This window comes from Chiloscyllium plagiosum, chromosome 19, assembly GCF_004010195.1.
Source record: "Chiloscyllium plagiosum isolate BGI_BamShark_2017 chromosome 19, ASM401019v2, whole genome shotgun sequence".
In the NCBI taxonomy this organism is placed as follows: Eukaryota; Metazoa; Chordata; class Chondrichthyes; order Orectolobiformes; family Hemiscylliidae; genus Chiloscyllium; species Chiloscyllium plagiosum.
The window spans coordinates 16,545,998-16,569,545 of NC_057728.1; the positions used below are offsets into that span (position 1 = coordinate 16,545,998).

The 23,548-nt window shown below is 42.3% G+C and overlaps 1 protein-coding gene across 8 annotated transcripts in view; it reads right to left on the reverse strand.

The window, feature by feature from the left end:
* Positions 1–23,548, reverse strand: part of LOC122559542 — a 68,658-nt gene that overhangs the window by 35,638 nt on the left and 9,472 nt on the right. For 5 of the 8 annotated variants that reach the window (XM_043709190.1, XM_043709186.1, XM_043709182.1 and 2 more), the window contains exons 2-3: positions 12,604–13,077; positions 1,704–1,767 (exon numbers count right to left, since the gene is read on the reverse strand). The exons of 1 other annotated variant lie outside the window; for it this stretch is intronic. The gene's annotated coding sequence lies outside the window, so the exon portion shown is untranslated. The remainder of the gene's footprint in view (positions 1–1,703; positions 1,768–12,603; positions 13,078–23,548) is intronic. 2 more of the 8 variants (XM_043709184.1, XM_043709183.1) reach the window with 2 other exon arrangements.

Sequence of the window (23,548 nt, forward strand, 5' to 3'; positions counted from 1 at the left end):
GTGGGTGCAAGTTTTGCATTTCTTGCGGTTGCAGGGGAAGGTGCCGGGAGTGGAGGTTGGGTTGGTGGGGGGTGTGGACCTGACGAGGGAGTCACGGAGGGAGTGGTCTTTTCGGAACGCTGATAGGGGAGGGGAGGGAAATATATCACTGGTGGTGGGGTCCGTTTGGAGGTGGTGGAAATCCTTTCTAGGGATTCCATGTAAATAAGTGACTTGTAGGGTCATTTGAGAAGGCAATTCAAAATGAGTTCCATCTATCTTGCATCCCACTCTATGAAAAGTGGATTTATAAAAAGGTACATGATAAAAATACACAAAAGGATAAATAGTTAGTTATCCAAGTAGCTTCCAAATTCAGGTAATTATTGTTGAATAAATTAATTTTTCATTTATTTACAAAATTATACAATTACAAAACTTTAAAAATTAACAATTAATTGACCATGAACACAACTTTCAAATAAATGTAACTAAATGCAATACTGATAATTGTTCTAACACAAATTCATCCAGGTTTAACATACATTTGAACAGGTCATTTAGGAGCAGTAGTCATTAGGAGACATTCAGTCCCTCTAGTCTGCTCTGCCGTTCAATAATATGATCATGTCAGGTGAATTGGCAGTCCTAAATTGCCCATAGTGTTAGGTGCATTAGTCAGGGGTAAATGCAGGGCAGGGGAATGGGTCTGGGTGGGTTACTCTTCGGAGGGTCAGTTTCAGTGAGGACTTCTTGGGCCGAAGGGCCTGTTTCCATACTGTAGGGAATCTAATCTAAATCATGCAGTCCATTCATATAACATGTATACAGATGAAACAGCTCTCTAAACATGCCATGTAATCAAAGTTAAAGTCAATTTGATATATAAATCAAGTGTCTCTGATATTGCATGTTAAATTGAATTAAAATCAGTATATGAAAATACACAAGCTGTGCATGCAGATCAGACAGTGGTAGTGCTATCTTATACCTACAGCCTTCTGAAGGGTACACTTGGTTCGAATAAATCAGAAATACAGTGCAGTACTTGTATTTGGTTAATTTCAGAATTAAGACCAACCGAGGGATTTCTGGTAATGCCTTGAATCGGATGTATAAATCCATTTCAGGTGCGAAATTTTGTTTAAAAAGCATAACCAAGTCATTCAAGATCTGCATATTAAACAATAGTCAACTTACACACCATCTCAAGATATAAACTGCCTGCCTTGATAATATGTTTCAAAACAAAATGTTACACTGAAGCCTGAGACATGGAACTTAAAGCAGCTCCGAAACTGCCTCAAATGAACCATATTTGAAGTTGCCTGACTGGTTTCACAAAGGAGAACTTTCATTTCTCCTCCCGCCTAACCAAGAATGCAGTTTGATGCTATAATGTTACCGCATTTTAGTCAGTGACTGTGAGAAATCTCTGTGCCTTGGAATTCAGCCAGTCTGCCTGTAAATCAGCTGGTCAAAGTTCATTGTTATAGTCTGCGGCCACAGTGCTACAAGAGCCAAATGCCAGAAACCTGCATTCCACTCCATCAGGACCAGCCTCCAGAACTAAAAGTTTAGGATGACAAGCCAGAACAAAGTGTTCCTCCCCAATCCTGTCCATTACTGATAAGTAACTCTCCTTTCATTGTTAAATTTTACATGCCAGTTTGCTCTGTTCTCTCTACAGATGGGATGAATAAATTCGCAATGACTTGCCTTACACGATGTAACGCGATAATTCCTCAAGTTATTCCAACTGTTTCTCAGCAAATGACATGTCTGACGCTAAAAAAAACAGAACAAAAAGCTTAAAATAAACAGGCATATGCCATAGGAACCAAACACTGTAAATAACATTGAACCCTCAAAGAAATGTGGTTTAGCAATTCAGTTTCCTCTTCCACCATATCCATTCTCCAATCCAAAGTTACTAACATTCAAACCAAGAAACAAAACAATGACATGGGTGGGGAAGTGAATTCTGTAAAAGTGGGACTATCCATTGATAGTCTGCCAAAACACTGTCCTGTAAGCTCCTAAGATCAGCCAATGGATTGCAGGAAGGACACAGCAACACACTGTGGTGTAAATTCTATTCTTTCGGCTTATAGGCCTGTTTAAAACAGCACTATGCCAAGCAATTTACAAAAAGGTGACCAAAAACAAAAATCAAACCGAACTGAAACTCAGGCAGATCTCTCCCGACAAAGGCAGGTAAACACTGAGTGAAGAATGCCCATATAAATTCAGTACATAGAATTAAATCAGTCACTCGTGTTCAATTGTGATAGAAGAGAGAACTATCCAATTTAATTGCCTCCATGGCAACATACACTGTCCCTCATTCGCAATCTTCAAGCATTGAGTGAAATCAGATATGACCCATTCAAATATGTTCAAGGTATTCTGCTGGGCCTTATGGATCCAAATTAGTGAACAGTAAACTGATAAAGCACTGGCCTTATTTAAAACAGATTATTAAAAAAAAACTACAGAAAGATTATTTCTTTTTGTAAAAGCGAGATTAACGCTTGAGGATATTATCCAAGATTTTGCGACTGTTATTGTAGATTAACCAATTGCTCTTTTTCACCCTTGATGAGCAGAGCTGAAAGAATGTGCCAGTATTTTGAGTAAGTGACCTGTTCATGTTTAAATAGTTAACCATTTACAATGTTAAGAGTTTAAACATGTACTTTTTAAACCACATTTTATATCCTATAAGGAACTCAGTTTTTCACACTACCCACGCTCATTTTTTAAAAAAAAAATTAAATGGTCAAATCACAAGTCAATAAAGGGTGGAAGAAGGGGCCTGAACATAGACAAGTATAGGGGTAAAAACAATGACTGCAGATGCTGGAAACCAGATTCTGGATTAGTGGTGCTGGAAGAGCACAGCAGTTCAGGCAGCATCCGAGGACAGGCAAAATCCGAGGACAGGCACCTACCCATCAACTGGTGGAGTTCTGTTAAGGTCACTCTGCTCCTAACCTGATTGCACCTTCGTTTAAGCTTGGAAATGAACTCTGGAGGAAATGACAGAGAGTGACCACCCTCTACATCAGGGCAGCTGTCTTCAGCATGAATCATTATTCACATTATCTCTGGACATACCAGACTTCGTGTCAACATGCATTTTCTGTAAGGGTAGACCGATACAGCCAAGGTGCAAATTCAGTAGCTGGAAAGGAATCCTGCAACATCACACCTGCACAGAGTCCAGGAAATTTCAGGCAGCAAAAGAAAGCAACCATGGAAAATAAAAAACCTGAGGAAAGGCTAACAATATAAACACCACCTCAGCAGAAGGCCATTTCCAGCAGGCGTGTTTGCGTTTCACCCTCCCAGGGTAATACAAAAGACAAGTAAACTTCAACCCGACACCCCCAGTGTGAAGTCCACAGCCAATACAACACCCTTGCACCACAGGTAAAAAGGAAGGAAATAAAGGCGCACTCAGAGTGCCAGCCAGCCAAGCATTGGCAACAGAAACCAGGAGACAGACAGACAGCTACGCCAAATTAGTCTTTCTCCCTATGCATTCACAACACAGTAAAAGTAAACCACTGAAGACTCCCAACTACTACTCCAATGGCTCCTGACCAGACATTTGAACACCAGTCCAGGATTTTATATAAAATATTAATGCCAGACATCAGTTTGTACCTCAAACAAATGACTTGACTGTTTATTAAATACACTAATTTAGGAAAAATGAAACAAGGTAAACCAATTAAGCTTTAAATCCAAAACTGTTGAGCTCAGCCCCAAATTCAAACAAAATACAAAACAAGCAAACTCACTGAAGGGATAAATAAAACAACAAAACTAGCCAGATTACTTCAATGGCCTCCATGATGCACTGTTTCGTAACCTCAGATATTGGCGTCTGAACTACTACCATCAGTAGCTACCAGTCCCATCCACTGTCACAGCCAGTGTTCCGTTACCTGCTCTTCTTCAATGTCTTCAAGATTGAGCTAATTTCTTCTTTAGCAAATAAACTCAGCATTAAAAAAGCCTGATTAAACTGGTTCCTTTTAAAGCAAATTAATTTGGACAGGGAGAGAAATATCTACAGCAGAATGGGTTACTTTCTGCATTAACGTGATACGGACCAGGCTAGACTCCTCAAAACATTTCAAGAAGGTAGCCCAGATCCTAACTTTGCTCATTGTTTTCAGCAGGTGTAAAGTGGATATTCCAGGAGTGATACAGCTGGCCCAACCACTCAGTTTTAAACAAAACAGAATTTATTTAAACATGAACAAAAGAAAAATGAATTTCGAATAACATAACTATTTGAAAACCAAATTGACTCTCGTAACTTAATTATACTGTTCCAAATGCTTGCAACATCTACATAAACACCCCCTTGGCAAGAAAGGTAAAATCACAGACCCAGGCTCTTACAAGAGAGATGTCAAAGAGAGAGGATCAGCATGGAGCTATTTCTTTGACCTGCAGCCTCAAATAATCTGACTACTTGCCAAAACCAAACCAGAGTAAAGCTGAGCTGGGAGAACTGGCCACTCTCCTTTCATTGTACAAGCAGTTTTTTTAAACTTGAAAACGTTTTTCCTGAGGCAGTATCTGTTATCAAACATCAAACTGGCCCTAAAACCTATACAAACCAGACACATCGAAATCTATGCATTTACAACACCTCTACACAAAAGAAAAGGCACAACCTAACCTTGTTAAAGGAGCAGTATGTCACACTGTGTTCATTGCATTTGGACGGGTATATGAATAGGTAGGGTATGGAGGGATATGGGCTGGGTGCTGGCAGGTGGGACTAGATTGGGTTGAGATATCTGGTCAGCACAGATGGGTTGGACCGAAGGGTCTGTTTCCATGCTGTACATCTCTATGACTCTATAGATGATTGGGTGAATAAAGAAAGGCAACTTGTTCACCTCTCTTTATCTAGGAGGTTACAGATTTTGGGTACTGCATCAGAACCTTAATAAAGAAACCTCACTTCGGGACTGGTCGTGACAATGTTTTCCAAAGATCCCTAAAACAAGTCAATGGGAATCAGGGAGAACTCTCCACTGATTGGAATGATACCTAGTATGACGGAAGATGGTTACACTCACAAGGTCAACCATCTCAGTCCCTGGGCATGAGGGAAGGAATTCAAGATACAAGTTTTTAGCTATTTCTTTGACCAGGAGCCAGAGATATTATTGTACACCTTTGGAGCAGGTGGGAACTTGAACCCAAGCAACCTGATTCAGAGGTTGTCCTGGTGCCTTTAGCCAAACCATCTTCAGCTGCTTCAAGGACCTTCGCTCCATCAGAAGGCAGAGAGGTGAAAATGCACATGGATGAGTTTGTCATGTTCAGCACCACTCAACTCCTTAGATACAGTCACAGTCATGCCCATCTGCAACAAAAGTATGGACAACATTCAGGCTCAGGCTTGATAATTGGCGAGCAACATTTACGGTACATATGCAGCAAATAGCCATCTCCATCAAGAGAATCTTGCCATTGCCACGACCTGAACTTAAGGCTGGACTCACCCAACGAAGGAATTGAGAGACTGTTGTGCATTCCATTTTACAGAGACTTGGCTCACCCCTGCTTCACCTGACTGTGCCATACAATATGAGGGCTTCTCAATCTGAGAGACTGACTGCACGATGTCCTCAGGCAAGGCAAAGGGGTCTGCCGCCTAATCACCACCTCTTGGTGCTCAGGCAAGTTGCTGCTCCCCGGACCTAGAATACCAAATGGTGAAGTGCCATCTCTATAGTCTGATAGATCCTACCCCATAGGGAAGTGAAGAGTGCTCTTCGTGTAATGTACACAGTCTTGAAATGGAATATGCCGGGGCCTTGTTCATTGTAGTGACTTCAACCAGACCAACATCAAGAGTGTGTTACCAAAAAGATAACAACACTTGTCCTGTCCCGCCAGAGGCTCGAACAACCAAAAGATGCCTAACGGGATGCAGATTTAGTCGCTGAGCTGGAAGGTTAGTTTTCAGATGTTTCGTCACCATACTAGGTAACAGTGAGTCTCTGGATGAATCAAAGATGCCTGCTGCTCCATTCCCCACCCACATTTTGGTAAATCAGACTATAAGGCTGTGCTCCTCTTGGCTCACAAGCAGAAATTGAAGAGTGACAATTGGGTACAGAATAGTCATACAATGCTGGTCTGAGGTCACAGACGAGCTCCTATTTGACTGCTTGGAGTGGGTGGGCTCGCCCATATTTAAGAACACAGTGGCCAAGCTAAACGAGTATGCCACAGGCTTCATCGGTACATGTATGTAAAGAACTGCATGCCAAAGTTAACCTGAGTGTTCCCCAAGTGAAAACCACAGATGAACTGGGAAATCCACTCCGGACTAAAGTCCAGGCGTTCAAGTTGAGTAACCATGACCTATGCAGGAAATCTAGGTACAATCTTTGCAAAGCCATCAGGGATGCCAAGAGACAGTACCAGACTAGACTGCCCCAGACTAACCACATATATACACAGCAACTACAGCAAGGCTTACATGACATAATGGGCTACAAAAGAGTAGAAGAACCGCTGGCAATAATGCAACCCTCCCCAGTGAGCTCAATGCAGGTTATACCCATTTTCAGCAGATAGTCAGTGAAATGATCACCTGGCCTGACAGCCTCAGGTGCACCTGTACCCACTGACATCGCTGCAGATGTCCATTTGGCCTTCTTCAGGGTGAATCCACAGAAAGTGACCGGCCTGGCTGGAGACTCCAGTCATGCACTGAGAACCTGCGGGGACCAACTGTTGTGAGTACCTGCAGACATCTTTAACCACTCCTTACTCAAATTGGAGGCTCCCACCTGGTTCAAGATGGCACTCCCATCCCAGTGTCTCAGAAACTACAGGCAATATGCCTTAATGACCACCACCTAGTGACTCTGACATTCACTTCAAGGAGGTTAGTAATGGCACACGTCGATTCCAGCCTCCGGGATTGCGTTCATCCACAACAATTTACCTACCTTCGTAATGGGCGCAGGGCAGACACTATCTCCCTGGCTCTACACTTATCCCTGGAACATCTGGACAACAACTCCTATTTACTTTAGCTCCGCCTTCAACACCATAATTCCAATAAAACTTCTCCCCAAACTCAGATCTAGGACTCTGCTTCCCTGTCTCAACTGGATTCTCAACTTCCTGACCCACTGACTGCAGTCAGCAAGCACAGGCAATAACACCTCCTCCACAATAATCCTTAACACCAGTGCCCATGCAGCCCCTTGTTATACTCCACATACACTAAACTGGGGACCAAATTCTGCTCTTATTCCATTTACAAATTGGCTGTGACACCACTGTAGTGATGAAAGAATGATGAGACAGAATACAGCAAAGAGATAGACAACTTAACGGCATGCTATAAAGACAACCATCTCCCCCTCAATGTCGGCAAAACAAAGGAGTAGGTCATTGATACAGACAAGCACGTATCCTCCACTCAGCTGCCTGCAGACAATGGCACGGAGGTGGAGATGGGCGAGAGCTTCAAATTCCCAGGATTAACTATCACCAATCTGTCCTGGTCCATCCACGTCGAGGCTACATATATGAAAGCACACTAATGTCTGTACTTCCTCAGAAAGCTAAGAAAATTCAGCATGCCCACAAATGACTCTTACCAATTTTTATAGATGCACCACAGAAAACATCCTATTCAGATCAGTGTCATATGATAACTGTTCTGCCCAAGACTACAAAAACGTTACAGCGAGTTGTGAACACAGTTCAGTCTACCCCAAAAACCAAACTTCCATCCACTGACTCAGTCTACACTTCCCACTGCCTCAGTAAAACAGCCGATATAAACAAAGTCCTCGCCCATCCCAGTTCTTCCACCCTCTTCTGTCGAGGAGAAGATACAAAAGTTTGAAAACATGGTCCAACATGTTCAAGAACAGCTTTCTCTCTGCTGTTATCTGACTTATGAACCACTCTCTTATATTAGAATTGATCTTTCACTATACCTTCTCTGTCGCTGTAACACTATATCCTACATCCTATTCAGCTACCATGATGCATGTAAGATATGATTTGACTGGAAAGCATGCAATACAATACTTTTCACTGTATCTCTGTACATGTGATAATAATAAACAAATCACCTCACCAAGATCCTGGATATTACCATAGACTAGAAACTGCATTTCGGCCATGTAAATATTGCAGCTAGAATAAAGCAGGTCAGAGGTTAGGAATTCAGCAGTGAGTAAGACACCTCCTTTTCACCATCCTCAAGATGCAAATCAGGAGAGGGAATACTTTACTTTCCAGGATAGGACTCATAACGTACAAGTCATCCAACAACATATGGGATACTGGCACTCCACTCAGTACCTTGAACATTAATTCTCTTGGTACACGCTGCGGCTATTGTGACAATCTACAAAGATGCATGGCAACATATCACCAAGGATCCTTCAAAGCTGCATTTCTGAAACCCACAACATCTACCACCTGGAAACCAAGGGCAGCTGATGCATGGGTTCTGCCAACTGAGCCACAAGACATTGGAGACAAGCAGGGCTGGAAGCATATATAATGCAAGGACATTTATGTCCTCATTTAAAAGCACTAAACAGATTCTCCAGAGGAAAATAATTTACAGTGTAATTTACAGAAGCATGCTCAAGACCTGGTAATAGACATGCCACACTGAAAGATTGATTGGAAGTTCAGAATTAGTAGGTTTTGTAGGCAGTCACTGTAATGAAAAGGAAATTGCTATGCTAATACTTCAAAGCACAATGAGTTCTGGAGGAGGGTTACTGAACCCAAAATGCTAACTGATTTCTCTCCACAGATGCTGCCAGGCCCATTGAGTTTCTCCAGCAATTTGTTTACGTTTCAGGTTTCCAGCATTCACAGATCTTTGGTTTGTTTTAACTTGCACAGCACAACGACTGTTTACAACGAAGCTAACCAATTTGTAGATACTAGAACGCGAGCGAGGGAGAAGTTGCACAAATGCTCAGAGAGGATGGCGATGAAGCTGCAAGGGAAAGACAGCAGTTAAACTAATGGAATAATGTGTTTTGCGCACTAATACTTTGACATCTGTATGCAAGTGTTTGGATTCACTATTCGTTCACAGGACGTGGGCAACACTGTTGCAGCCAGCATTTATTGGCAATCTCCAATTGTCCAGGAGGTGGTGGCGTGCCTTGTTCTTGAACCATAAGTCTACTTGGCATAGACATACCTCTAGTGCGCTTTGGAAAAAAAGACATCCAGGATTTTCACCCAGCAGTGAAGTGAGCATGTGTCATCAAGTATTTTATTTCAGAGGCACTGTACTGGAAAAGCAAGTTGGACAAACCTTGACGAGGTTTGTCAGAAAAAGTGGGCTGCGACCAGACGGTTTGCTCCAGACTTCGGTCATACCTTGTGTACAGGTTTACCACAACAGGCAGTGCAATCAATACTGCTCTGTACAGTGTCAAGGAGACTCTAATAGGATTCAAGAACGCTGACCTGCAGAAATAGGTACAAACAAGGAACAGGTTGATCTTCATGGACCGAAGGGTCTGTTTCTGTGCTGTACATCTGACTCTCTGAAGAGCCAGGATGGAACCTTGAAACAAAATTATGTAAAAGTTGGTGAAGTGGAAAAAGGGAAACTCATGCTAACTGTTACAACTGGAATGAGAATTAGCTTTATTGCCACACCTACACAGGACAACAGTGCAAAGTTTACAAATCACCACTTTGTCTATGATAAATTCCTGCAATGGCTGAAGTTAGTCAGAGAGATCTATAGCATGGAAACAGACCCTTGGTCCAACTCATTCACAATGACCAGCTATTCTCCATTAATGTAGTCCCATTTGCCAGCATGTGGCCTATATCACTCCAACCTCTTCCAAATCATATACCCATCCAGATGCCTTTTCAATGCTGTAATTGTATCAACCTCCACCATCACAGCTAGAGATTTATATACTTTACCACAAACTAAGCTAGAACCTATTTGTACACCCAGTAGGGTCCTCTAACACCTTCCCTCCCCACCCCCAAATAATTTCAGTATATAAAAACTAATACCCAACCAGGATAACTGCTGCTCACAAGGGCTGATGCTGACCAGGTGCTGCACACTCTATCCATGTCATCATCATGTCCTTGACGGAGGCTCTGCTTCTGTGATGGTTAGTCCCCGGAGTTTCGCTGGCTGCACACCCCAGGGGTCCTCTCTTTCCTCTCGTGTCGTGCAATCTCCTTCCCACTGGCTCAGGCCCATCCGCCATAGCATGCCTTTACCTAACAGCTCTGGTCCACAGGCTTAGGTTGCATTACCTCATCGCCCCTCATCCTAAGGTTTTTGCATTACCTCATCTTTCTTACTGCTTGCAAAACTTAGGTGGTGCCAACTGGTTCTGACTAGCTCAGGCCAGTACCTGGACTCAGGTTATTCTCAGTTCATAAGCTGCTTTCCCCTGTGTGTTAGCAGTCCGAGTACCCCCCGCAGCATGTCAGCAGCTGGCACTCCTCCCCTTCCTCCCGCAGCACAGCAGCAGCTAGTGGCCCCCTCCCCCTCCAGCGAGGCGGCAGCTGGCACCCCCTCCCCCTCTCACCACACAGTGTTGGCAGCTGGCATCCAGCCTCCCCCTTTCCCATCACAGCGTGTCTGTGGCTGGCACCCCTCCCCCTCTCACCACACCGTGCTGGCAGCTGGCACCCCCTCCCCCACCAGTGTCAGCAGCTGGCACCCCTCCCCCACCACAGTGTCTATTTGATGCCAAGTGAGAAAACATCACAAACTGATTTGATCTTGTAGATGGATGGGATCCAGTCACCGTGATCCATGTTGGGACCAGCAACACTGGAAAGAACGGGCAAGATAGGTCGGTAGATATCAGAGTCAGGAGTTAAAATAAAAGGATTAACACTTCTGGGTTCAGGTCTTGCAAAAGTGATCCCAACTTCCAAGATCTGATGGCCAAGGAAGGAGTGCTCAAACCTCAACAAAATAGGTCAAGCAAAACCTTCCACATCACAACAATAGTTTGACTCAGATGCCTCATCAGCCATATGCTGGAATGTTCATTTGAGCCTCTGTCATCGCTATCCAGAGCTACAGAACATGCATGCAAATACTCCAACTCCCTCGGTGATTATAAGACACTATGCATCTCTGCAGCTGAACTGTATGTGAATCTGCTCAAGGATTTTCATGATTTGAAGGCTTTAGAGTCAGAGTTGTACAGTACAGAAACAGACCCTTCGGTCAAACTTGTCCACACCGACCAGATATCCCACAACCTAATCTAGTCCCATTTGCCAGCACCCAGCCCATATCCCTCCAAACCGTTCCTATTCATATACCCATCCAGATGCTTTTCAATGCTGTAATTGTACCAGCCACCACCACTTCCTCTTAGTGAAGGATTGTTTTTCTTCTGCCTCTTTAAGCTGCAACACAGAGACGTACGTGATCTACTTCAAATCCTGTATCAACATAAGCTCAACTGACTTGGTTACTATGGAGACCAGAGGCCCAATTAGAGATTTGCTGACAGCAAGGTGCACAATATTCACATGAACAAAGGCAGCAAGAATAGTAGGAAAGTGCTCAGATAAAACAAAAAGCACAAACGGTAAGTTGAAAGCATAATTTTAGACTATTCAAAGAGAGAAAAAGAGTAAATGGACACTACACTACTAAAATATGAAAGCATTAGATAGCGTGTGTTTGAGCTAGAGGGAGAGGTTAAATAGGCTGGGGCTATCGCTCCTGGAGTGTTGGAGGCTGAGAGGCGACCTTATAGAGGTTAATAACCAATTCATGCCTCTCATGATTTTAAGTACACAAGGTCTTTTCCCTGGGGTAGCGGAGTCCATAACTAGAGGGCATAGGTTTCATGTGAGAGGGGAAAGATTTAAAAGAGAACCAAGGGGCAACTTTTTCACATAGAGGGTGGTGAGTGTATGGAATGCACTGCCAGTGGAAGTGGTGGAGGCTGGTACAAATACAACATTTAAAAGGCATGTGGATAAGTCTAGTAGGAAGGGTTTGGAGGGATATGGGACAAGTGCTGGCAAATGGGACTAAATTAATTTGGATTATCTGGTTGGCATAGAAGAGTTGGAACGAAGGGTCTGTTTCTATGCTGTACAGCTCTATGACTCTAAGATACACAAGACTGCTTAACTATATAATAAAATTGTGTTCCAAGTTTCACATTGGCTACCTTGGCTAACAAGAATCTACTCCCAGTGTCTCAAAAACATGCAAAGACGACACCTCCAACTCCTTCTGAGGCAAAGTTTTAAAGTTACAACATAGACAAAAAAAATTCTATTTCCCTGAAAACAAACCGAGTCTGTCAGATTCGATCTCTCAGGAATGAATTCGCCAGTCATCAACTTGCAATTTTGTGGAGTCCAGATAACTGAAGTCAGGCATCAGGATTGAGGGAATTCTCTATAGAACTGAATGCTCACTAGGTCATGAAATTAGGCACCTGAGGCTTTTCTACCAGGAGGTTAAAATTCTTTATAGATGAACTTGTAAGCTTGTGGAATGTGACAGGGAGGATGTTAAACATACTTCGAAAATGAATAGGTTATACATAGGCAAAAGACTACCTTGTTGCTCTTGTACTGCAACCTTCAGCAGTGTCTTGAAGTGTTCAGATCAAAAGCCATCATCTTCAGCCAGCTTTGGTCTCATGACAGAAATGGGGACTACATAAGCAGAATGATCTGGACTTCAAACTAATCACCCACAAGGTGGGGGTTGGGGGGGGGGGCACGTTGCTGGGTATATCCATTCAAGGTGAAGGCCACCCAGTGTAATTCAATTCAAAATTTTCTGGAAACTTTAACTGCGTTGAAGTTGCAAAGGTCATCTGACCATGTGGCAGCCATCTCAACAGCTCAGTGTCTACTTTAAATGAAAAGACTTATGGGAACACACTCCATGTTCAAAGTTATGAATATGCCATGCCTTCTCTGAACAGATAATGTGTTAGCACATTGAGGTGTGACACCTCTGAAGTCATCACAAAAGTTGAAGATTTTAAAATATATAGAGTTCTCCAGCTTCGGTCTTATGGACTCCTGTTGAAAAAACAGAGGAGATCAGGTTTATTTCCTAACAAGTTATCATTTAATTGTAAGTAAACAGACTCTTAACTATAGGTAAACAATTATGAATCATCAGTATATAACTACTGATTAACTCCGACAGTCCTCTTACAAAACACACACATATAGGAAAGGAAATATGGGTGTTATGGATGGAGAAAAAGACTGGGGAGGCAGGTCAGTGGTTACTATTCACAGGGCTGCTGAGATGATTCTCGCGCTGGTCAGAACGCTACTTCTTGGTGTTCATTCTCTGGAGGCTTTCATTTGTTTGCAGCATCAAGCTGTTGAGATACTAATTGTATAATTGCTGGCAGACAGAAGGCCTTAGTCAGTCAAAAGTCACAAGCCACTGGCCAAATCGGCAGCCAGTTGAATTTCCATTTGTACACTCCCTTCTGCTCACAGACAAACTACACTTGCACCAGTAGCGCTGTAAACTATGTTTACATTGAGTTTCAGATTACAGGCTTTCAAAGCAGTTCTTTTCTAATTTCAGCAGGGAGAAAGGGAGGACTGCAGATGCTGGAGATCAGAGTCAAAAAGTGCGGTGCTGGAGAAGCACAGCCAGTCAGGCAGCATCAGAGGAGCAGGACCACATTCCTGATGAAGAGCTTATGCTCAAAACATTGACAGGATTGTGTGAAGACATTTGCCCTGAAATGTGGGATGATACAATTGTTATGGGTCAGGCCAGACCCCCTTAAAACATTTCAAGGAAGTAACCCAGATCCTAGTTTTGCTTATTGTTTTAGGCAAGTTTAACATGGATATTCCAGGAAGGATGCAGTTGGTCAAACATAGAACAACACAGTACAGAACAGCCCCTTTGGCCCTCGATGTTGCGCCGACCTGTGAACTATTCTCAGCTCATCCCCCTACACTACGCCAAAACCATCCATGTGCGTATCTAAGGATTATTTAAATCTCCCTAATGTGGCTGAGTTGATTGACTACATTAGCAGGTAGGACATTCCACGCCCTTACCACTCTGTGTAAAGAACCTGCCTGACATCTGTCTTAAATCGATCACCCCTCAATTTGTAGTTATGCCCCCTTGTACACACTGACGACATCATCCAAGGAAAAAGACTTTCACTGTCTAGCCTGGCACAGTGGTTAGCACTGCTGCCTCGCAGCGCCAGAGATCCGGGTTCAATTCCCGCCTCAGGCGACTGACTGTGTGGAGTTTGCACGTTCTCCCCGTGTCTGCGTGGGTTTCCTCCGGGTGCTCCGGTTTCCTCCCACAGTCCAAAGATGTGCAGGTCAGGTGAATTGGCCATGCTAAATTGCCCGTAGTGTTAGGTAAGGGGTAAATGTAGGGGTATGGGTGGGTTACGCTTCGGCGGGTCGGTGTGGACTTGTTGGGCCGAAGGGCCTGTTTCCACACTGTAAAGTAATCTAATCTAATCTAATCCTCTGATCATCTTGTATGTCTCTATCCAATCCCCTCTTCTTGCCAATGGGAACAGGTTCAAGTCTCTCAGCCTTTCCTCATAAGACCTTCCGTCCAGACCAGGCAACATCCTGGTAAATCTCCTCTGCACCTTTTCCAATGCTTCCACATCCATCCTGAAATATGGGGACCAGAACTGAACACAATATTCCAAGAGTGCCTACACCAGCGTTTTGTATAGTTGCAGCATGATATTGTGGCTCCAGAACTCAATCCCTCTCCCAATGAAACCTAACACACTGTATGCCTTCTTAACAGCACTATCCCATCTGGGTGGCAACTTTCAGGGATCTGTGTACATGGGCTCCAAGATCCCTCTGCACATCCACACTATCAAGAATCTTTCCATCGATCCAGTGCTCTGCCTTCCTGTTATTCTTCCCAAAGTGAATCACCTCACATTTAGCTGCATTGAACTCCATTTGTCACCTCTCAGCCCAAGTCTGCAGCTTATCCAAGTCCCCCTGCAACCTGTAACATTCTTCCACACTGTCCACTACTCCACTGACTTTAGTGTCGTCTGCAAATTTACTAATCCATCCGCTTATGCCTGTGTCTATGTCAGCAGTGGTCCCAAACAGTGCACACCACTAGTAACCAGACTCGGGCTGAATATTTTCCATCAACCACCACTCGCTGCCTTCTTTCAGCAAGCAGTGTCTAATCCAAACTGCTAAATCACCCTCAATTCCATGCCTTTGCATTTTCTCCAACAGCCTACCACATGGAACCTTATCAAAGGCTTTACTAAAGTCCATGTATACCACGTCAACTGCCCTTCCCTCATCTACATGCTTGGTCACTGAGAGACATTACCTGCCCTTGATGAAACCATGTTGACTATCTGAAATCAAATTGTTGCTTGCTAGATGATTATAAATCTTATCCCTTATAATCCTTTCCAAAACCTTTCCTACAACAGAAGCAAGGCTCACTGGTCTATAATTACCTGGGTCATCTCTACTGCCCTTTTTGAACAAGGGCACAACATTTGCAATCCTCCAGTCCTCTGGTACCAAACCTGTCGACAATGACAACTCAAATATCAAAGCCAAAGGCTCTGCTATCTCCTCCCTAGCTTCCCAGAGAATCCTCTGATAAATCCCATCCGGCCCAGGGGACCTGTTTACTTTCACTCCTAGAATTGATAACACCTGTTCGTAACTAACCTCGATCCTTTCTAGTCTAATATCTCCTACCTCATTCTTCTCCTCAACAATATTTTCCTTTTCCTGAAATATTCGTTTAGCATCTCTCCAATCTCCACAGGGTCCACACTCAACTTCCCACTTCTGTCTTTGACTAGCCCTATTCCTACCCTAGTCATCCTTTTATTCCTCACATACCTAGACAAAGCTTTTGGGTTCTCCTTTATTCTATTTGCTAAAGACTGCTCGTGTCCTCTCTTTGCTCTTCTTAACTCTCTCTTTAAATCCTTCCTAGTTGATCTGTAACTCTCCACCGCCTCATCTGAACCATCTTGCTTCATAAGCCTCCTCCTTCTTCCTAACAAGAGATACAATTTCTGTTGTAAACCACTGTTCCTTCAGAAGACTACTGTTAAAAACCAAACCGAACCAGAGAAAAGCTGAGCTGGGAGAACCAGCTACTCCACTTACATTGTGCAAGTATTTTTCTTTTATTAAAAACTTGGAAGGCCTTTTTCCTAAGGCAGTATCTATTAGCTAAAAATCAAAAATTTGGCCCCAAAACCTTCCTAACCCAGACTTTTCAGAGTGTCTTTTAGAACCTCACCAGGAAAAATGCCAAGGACAATATAACCTTGTTAAAGGAGCAGTACTATCACACAATCACCAACTTTGTTTCAGTATGACCCACCCAAATCACAAAGTCTCTTTTGGATGGTGTCACAGAATGGATAAATGACATTTAGTCTGCAGTGCATCCTTTTGTCCTTTCAGGTCAATGGGCAATTCTTAATCCACATTCAGGCCATCTTTTGCAGCGAATTAATTTCCATTTCCTACGAAAGCTCACTTCTGGAAGATTCCACAGTGAACAATTTTAACAATGGTTTGTCTTGTATAGAACTGAAAGCGGACGTACAGACGGTCTATCCCAAACCCAAATATGTTGCAATATGAAATGCCTTGCAAATCCAGTCACATACTGAAAAGCTGGATATAGCATTGTGTAGAACCGAGCCCACTCTGCAAATGCATAGCCATTTCACTTGGTTCTGTACTGTTCTTCAGTGTTGATATGTTTTGAAGACATTGCCACACTGTATTAAAGTTGTACATGATTTATTTACAAGAAGATCACCACTCAGCACAATTCCAAACATCAGAGTGCTAACCATTTCTGTCTGGATCTGGGATAAATTGACATTGCTTTCTTTATCTCTGACCAACATGAACATCTATCCTGTTAAACTCCCTCAATGTTGTATGTCTCAAAAGATCACACCTCATTCTTCTAGATTCCAGTGAGTATGGGTCCTTCCCTCATAATACAATCCATCCTTCTCAGGAATCAGCTTACTGAGTGTTACCTGCATCGGAAGCAGTTCAGATGTCCTACTTGAAGTAAAGTGACCAAAACTGTGCACAGGATTCAGTGTGGTCTCATCAATAACTCCGTGCAAAACCCAAACTTTGCAAGCAAGGTCAATCTTCAGTCCTTTCTTAATTTCCTGCAGTACCTGCACACTAATGTTTTCCAATTTTATTTACAAGAATACTCAGGTCCCTCTATACCACAGCATTTAACTAATATTCTGCTTTGCTGTTCTTCCAATTGAGTCTCAGTTCCCACTTTAATGGCTATTTTTTCTCCACTCACTTATTCCTTCGCAAACTTTTTATCCTCTTCATTACTGGTTTTACCAAATCATCTTCACACTTTCAGCAAAATCTGACTACAGTCAGTCCCTCCATCCAAGTCATGAATATCAATGTTAAATGGTAACGCCCTCAATGTAATCTACACTACACTCCACGAGTTAGTTGGGGATTAAAATAGTAAACCGTTAAATTGTTAAGTATTGGTCTTACCAAGAACATATCACAGTTAAAACGGATTAAGAACAGTGTGCGGAATGGTGACTTCCTTTTGGAAAGGCATTGCTAATCAAGGATACTACTCAAGATGCTGTGGCAGTTGTTCCCATAGTTCTACTCATTGGCTCTTTTTCATCATGAAGTGTAATCTAAAGAACTGAAATAACTTATCAGCAATTCATTTTTTTTTACTAAACACGTGTTAATCATCAAATCCTTACAGGTGGAAACAGGCCACTTGGCCCATCGAGTCCCACACCAATCCTCCAAAGAGCATGCCACCTAGACTCACCCCATCCCTGCATTTCCCATGCCTGACCTACCTAGCCTGCACTTCCCTGGACACAATGGGCAAATTAGCGTGGCCAATGCACCTAACCTGAGCATCTTTGAACTGTGGGAGGAAACCGGAGCACCCAACAAGGGAACCTGTGCAGATAGAGGGATAACACGCAAACTCTCTACAGTCAGACCAGAGGGTGGAATCGGACCCAGGGTCCCAATGCTGTGGGGCAGAATGCTAACCACTGAACTACCATAATGTTAAACAGCTAAGCAATGGAAATTTAATAATCTAAATGGGTACTTTAAGCAACATTTTCATCTTAACATGTTACTGCTCGCATGACTCATTTACCTTAACTGTTCTTAGTTAGCCAATTCTCCCCTCACACCAATACATCACTTCCTATATAATGTGCTCTTTGCATATGCAGTAGTTTTTTTTTAATATTGCACGTGCTCGAATGCCTTCTCGAATCCAAACATCCTCTATCTACTGACTCATTTTACCACCCTATATGTACATCCTCAAAGAAGAATAACTTTGACAAACACTAGCTCCCTTGCCAAAGGCCACGTTTGCTCTGACTGATTGCATGATTCTCTAGACATCTTACTGGTACTAATAATAAAGTCTTCTGAAAGACATTTTATTAACGGTTGCTGCATTTATCTGGGAAAGCACAGTGGCAAACAAGGAAATGATGTGACATCAATTATTTGTTTGTTTTGTAGGTCTTCACTAAAATAATGAGAAAACATCACAAAAATACTTGAAATTCAAGAGGTGAAATGGAGGGAGTGTCAACCAGTTTCCCCCTCCATCTTTATTCTGGGCCCTGGGGAGAGAGTGAGAGAACGACCGCCCATGTGCACAAAAACATGAGTGCTGTCTTCTCTGAAACAGCAGTTTCTTAGTGAATTATAGAGTCATTTTACAGGGAGGAGCATCCAGATAAGGCAACATACATATTGATTGGTGACTGCTACAATCAGAGCATCAATAGTCGAGATTAGGCCTTCGTTTAGATTAGAGTGGTGCTGGAAAAGCACAGCAGTTCAAGCAACATCTGAGGAGCAGTAAAATCAATGTTTCAGGCAAAAGTCCTTCATAAGGCTTCGGCTGTTAACCTTAACTGGCTTCACATAATGAATACTTTTCACCTTATTAAACTGACCTAACATACTGAATGCTTCTGATATTGTTCAATGGTTCTACATAATGACTGCTTTTACACCTTGTTAACCCATTACTCTTGCCTCCAGCACCCATTGTTAATTGTAAATTCTTCCCTGATCTGAGTCATGCTCAGCTGAACCTCTTGTTTCACAAAACTCAGAACTTAACTCTTTCCCTGCTTATACACATTCCCTGGAAGAATTCAAAACACAATCTCAGTCACCTGGGAGAAGGTCCTGGGAAAATGTTTAGATCCAAATATCTGACAGGTCCACACTGTTTGCATTCTAAGAGAGTTATAGCAAGATGCTTGGAAAATCAAAGGAATTAAGCAGGGAAAATATTCTTCTGACTAATGCATTACAGTGAAGGAGTAACAAGCACAACAGTTTAAAGGAACCTGTAGATGTCTACTTGGCTTGCCAAAAGGCAATGAAAAAATGTGACACCAAAAGTTAGTGAACAAGAGTTATCATGCAATTGGTAACATTAGCATGCAGAAAAGATTGATTACCAACAGCAACACAGTAGAGAGAAATGGATCTCTTTCAGGTAATGAAATGCCACAGCAATCACTGCTGAGGCCTTAACTATTTACATGAACACATGGTAGCGAAATTTGTTGATGATACAAAGATAGGTGGAAAGGTATATTGCAAAGAGAACATAGACGTAGAAAAACAGTCTGCTATCTAAATATGTAAACACTCAGAACTTAGTGATCTACAGAACTGGATGATCTAAACACAAAAATGACAAATGTTAATTTCCAGATATAGCAAGTGATGGTAAATGAGTAGATGGAAACTAGCATTTATGGAAAAGGAGAATGGAGGAGAATGTGGGAGGTTTGGCTGCAGTTTTACAGAACTTAGCAAGACCACATCAAAACTGTATAGAGTTTTGGACTCCCGAACTGAAACATTATAACAATACAAGCAGTTCAGAAAAAGGTTGCTGAACTCATTCTTAGGCTGAAGGCTCATCTCGAAAGCTTGAGCACATTGAACTTAAACTCTGGGTACAAGCCCAATTTAATTTGATTTATTGTTGGGTATAACAACATGTACCTGATTATAGTGAAAAGTTTGTTTTGCCAGCATAACTGGCAGATCACAGCAAACGGAGAAAAGGTGCTTAGATGGAGCAAAGCATGCAGGGTTACAGCTGCACAGGAGAGCCCCAAAGCACGATCGACATTAAGTTTGAAATTAGAGGGGTCCATTCAGCAGTCTAATAACGGCAAGAAACCTGTTGGCACATGTGTTCAAGCTTCTGTATCTTCTACCTGATGAAAGTGGTTGGAAGAGAGTATTACAGGGTGGGAAGGGTCTTGGATGATGGTGGCAGCTTTTCCACAACAACAAAGCAATGTAAATGGAGTCCATGGATAGGAGATTGATCGCACACATAACCTTCTGTAGTTTCTTATACTCATGGGCAGAACAGTTGCCGTACCAGGCCATTAAGTATCCGGATAGGATGCTTCCTATGGTACATCTGTAAAATTTGCTGAGGGTCCTTATGGACATGCCAAATTTCCTAAACCTCCTAAGTAGAGGCATCTTCAGATCTACATGGGAGGTCAAGGACAGATTGCTGGTTATTGTCACTCCTAGACACTTGACACTTCCCCCCTCTCCACCTCAACTCCGTTGGTGTAGAGAGGTCTTCCCCCTTTCTTACTGAGGTCAATGATCAGTTCTTTTGTTTTGCTTACATTGAGAGATTGTTATGACTGTACCATGACACCAAGCACACAATCTCCTTCATGGATTCTGACTCATTGTTAGATATCTGGCCTACAACGATGGTATCATCAGCAAACTATAGAAATAAGTTTGTATAAGACATGATTTATTGTGGTATACAAGATCCTGATGGGAAAATGACACAGGTTGGCTACCAACTGCCTTCATAACCCCACAATCTCCTTTAAGTACTGGTTACAAAGCCCACTATGTTGCAAACTGAGAGAAATTCTATCATGTAAAAATTAGACTTATCAGCAGAAATATTCACTACGAATTCCTTAATTACTCTGGTCTTATTACAAAGTATAAGGATGAAATATAACATGGTCCCAAGCAAGTTCCTGAACACCGGGGTATTAGTAGATCATTCAGCCCCTCGAGCTTATCTGCCATTCATTCAGATCAAAGTTGATCTGTGTTGTATCTCCCTCTATATACCTGCCTTTGGCCCATATCCCTCAATATCTTTACTTAATAAAACTTGAAATCGGAAATAGATAAATTTTAAACCACCGATCCATCATCCATTTCGTTTGTGGAACAGAGTTCCAAATACCTACCACCCCTGGAGTGTAGGAGCACTTGCTTGCATCTCTCCTGAATGATCATGCCCTAATTCTTAAACTTTGGCCCTTAGCTTTAGAATCCCGAACCAATGGGAATAATATATCTTTAATCAACTGCCTTTTCCTATTAACATGTGCCCGAAACGTCGAATCTCCTGTTCCCTGGATGCTGCCTGACCTGCTGTGCTCTTCCAGCAATAAAGTTTCAACATAATATATCTTTAATCAACTGCCTTTTCCTATTAACAACTTACAGACTTCAATCAAATCCACCCCCCCCTCTTTAGCCTTCTACAGAAAACAGACCTAATTTGTAACACTGTCAGAACGTAATCCCTGAAGTCCAGGGATCATTCTCTTAAACCAACATGGTATTCCCTCCAAGGGGCATATATCTTTCCTAAGATGCAGTGCCTAGGTCTTCTCATAGTACTCCAAGTTGTGTCTAACCAGGATTAGATAGAACTGCAGCATAATTTCTACATCCTTGTATACACTGTTCTGAGAAAGTAACCCAAATATGCTGCAAATTCCCCCTCAGTACTCAGTGTGGCATCTGAGTATCTAATATCAGAACTGACAAATGGGAAATTAAACAGTGGATGCCCTCTCTCTGAATCTTGGTGGAGATGTAAGAGAGATCTATAGGATTTCTTCACAAGGATTTTAATGCAATCATACAAATTTGCCAGATCGGATTTAGGTTGGAAAGCAACTAATAAGTGAAAGAATGGCTTAAATATTACAGTTTTCAAGTCAAAAACATTTTGGAAGCTCAATTTATTTCATTGAACTCTAGCTGGGAAGTTATGCCACAGTGCTATGGAAGTGTGCTACAGGAGAAGTATCATTTTGTTTTTGGTATATCTATTTATTCTCAAAAAAGCAATTTTACTTCTTGATCTGCAATAGTTCAGTAACAAGTATAGAGATAAAGTTGCCAGGAGCGGAACACCTCTAACCTTGACGACAGTGAAGCCAAAGCTAGAGTGGGAAGTTCACAAATTGGGAGGTACTGAAGCATTAAGTTTGAGGGTCACCTAGCCAGTTTCTAAATGAAACCATCCCTACACCCCCATCCAAGAAATCCTATATCTATGAAGAGCAGAAACACTGAAAAGGGTCAAAGTGCATTTTTAAGAGCTGCGGCACACCCTGGCTTGGTACCAAAGCATTAATTGGGATCTTAGATCTTGCAAGTCTAGGTAGAATGCTTACTATGACCAAGGATGGATAAAAGCACTTCACATCCACTTAATTATTGCAGTTATAGAAAGCAAGCTTTTTCAGCGCCTCCCCCCAGCCAAAATGTCCTTATTTTTCTCAAAAAGGATGAAAGTTCAACTCCTCAACTATTTTTAATTTTTAGAACTAGGAAATGAGTTAGCTCCGAGCACTTGAGGGAATTTGTTTATAGAAAGGCAAGTTTACCTTAAAAGCATTGTGGTTTCAGGCAAAAACCAGCTGACAGTGTAACTGATAAGGAGTATCTAACAGACGGCGATGGTTTCATTAATTTATTCCAGAAGAGGAGCTCACAGTTTAGGAACTAGACCAATTCAGATCCTATTTCCCTGGCTCCCATTCCTCAAAGACTATGAAAACAACTTCAATGTTCAAAAATGTTCATAGAACTGCATATTAGTGTAATCAAACTGACGTAAAATCAATGAAAGCGGTAAAATGATTCAACATAAATATGTGGTAACTCCTTGATTTACTGGCGACCACCCACCTGGGTTTATAACAGTCAACTTTCATTTTCAGTTTTGGATGTTGTATAGATCAGTTGATCAGGCGAGTGAGGGAAAAGTGCTTCCCAGCTGAGTTCTCCTATTTCTGAAAACATCCTTATTGCAAATCCAGTGGGAAACTAGACTGTCTTCTCTCAGGTGCCTGGAAGAATCTTCTATACACTATCTAAAGGAAACTGTAAACATCTGAGACAACTAGCTGTTAGGTGGTCCCCAACCACACATTATAAAGTCATATTCTGGATTAGTGGTGCTGGAAGAGCACAGCAGTTCAGGCAGCATCCGAGGAGCAGTAAAATTGACGTTTCGGGCAAAAGCCATTTATCAGGAATAAAGGCAGAGAGCCTTAACCGTGGAGAGATAAGCAAGAGGAGGGTGGGGGTGGGGAGAAAGTAGCAGAGTACAATAGGTGAGTGGGGGAGGGGATGA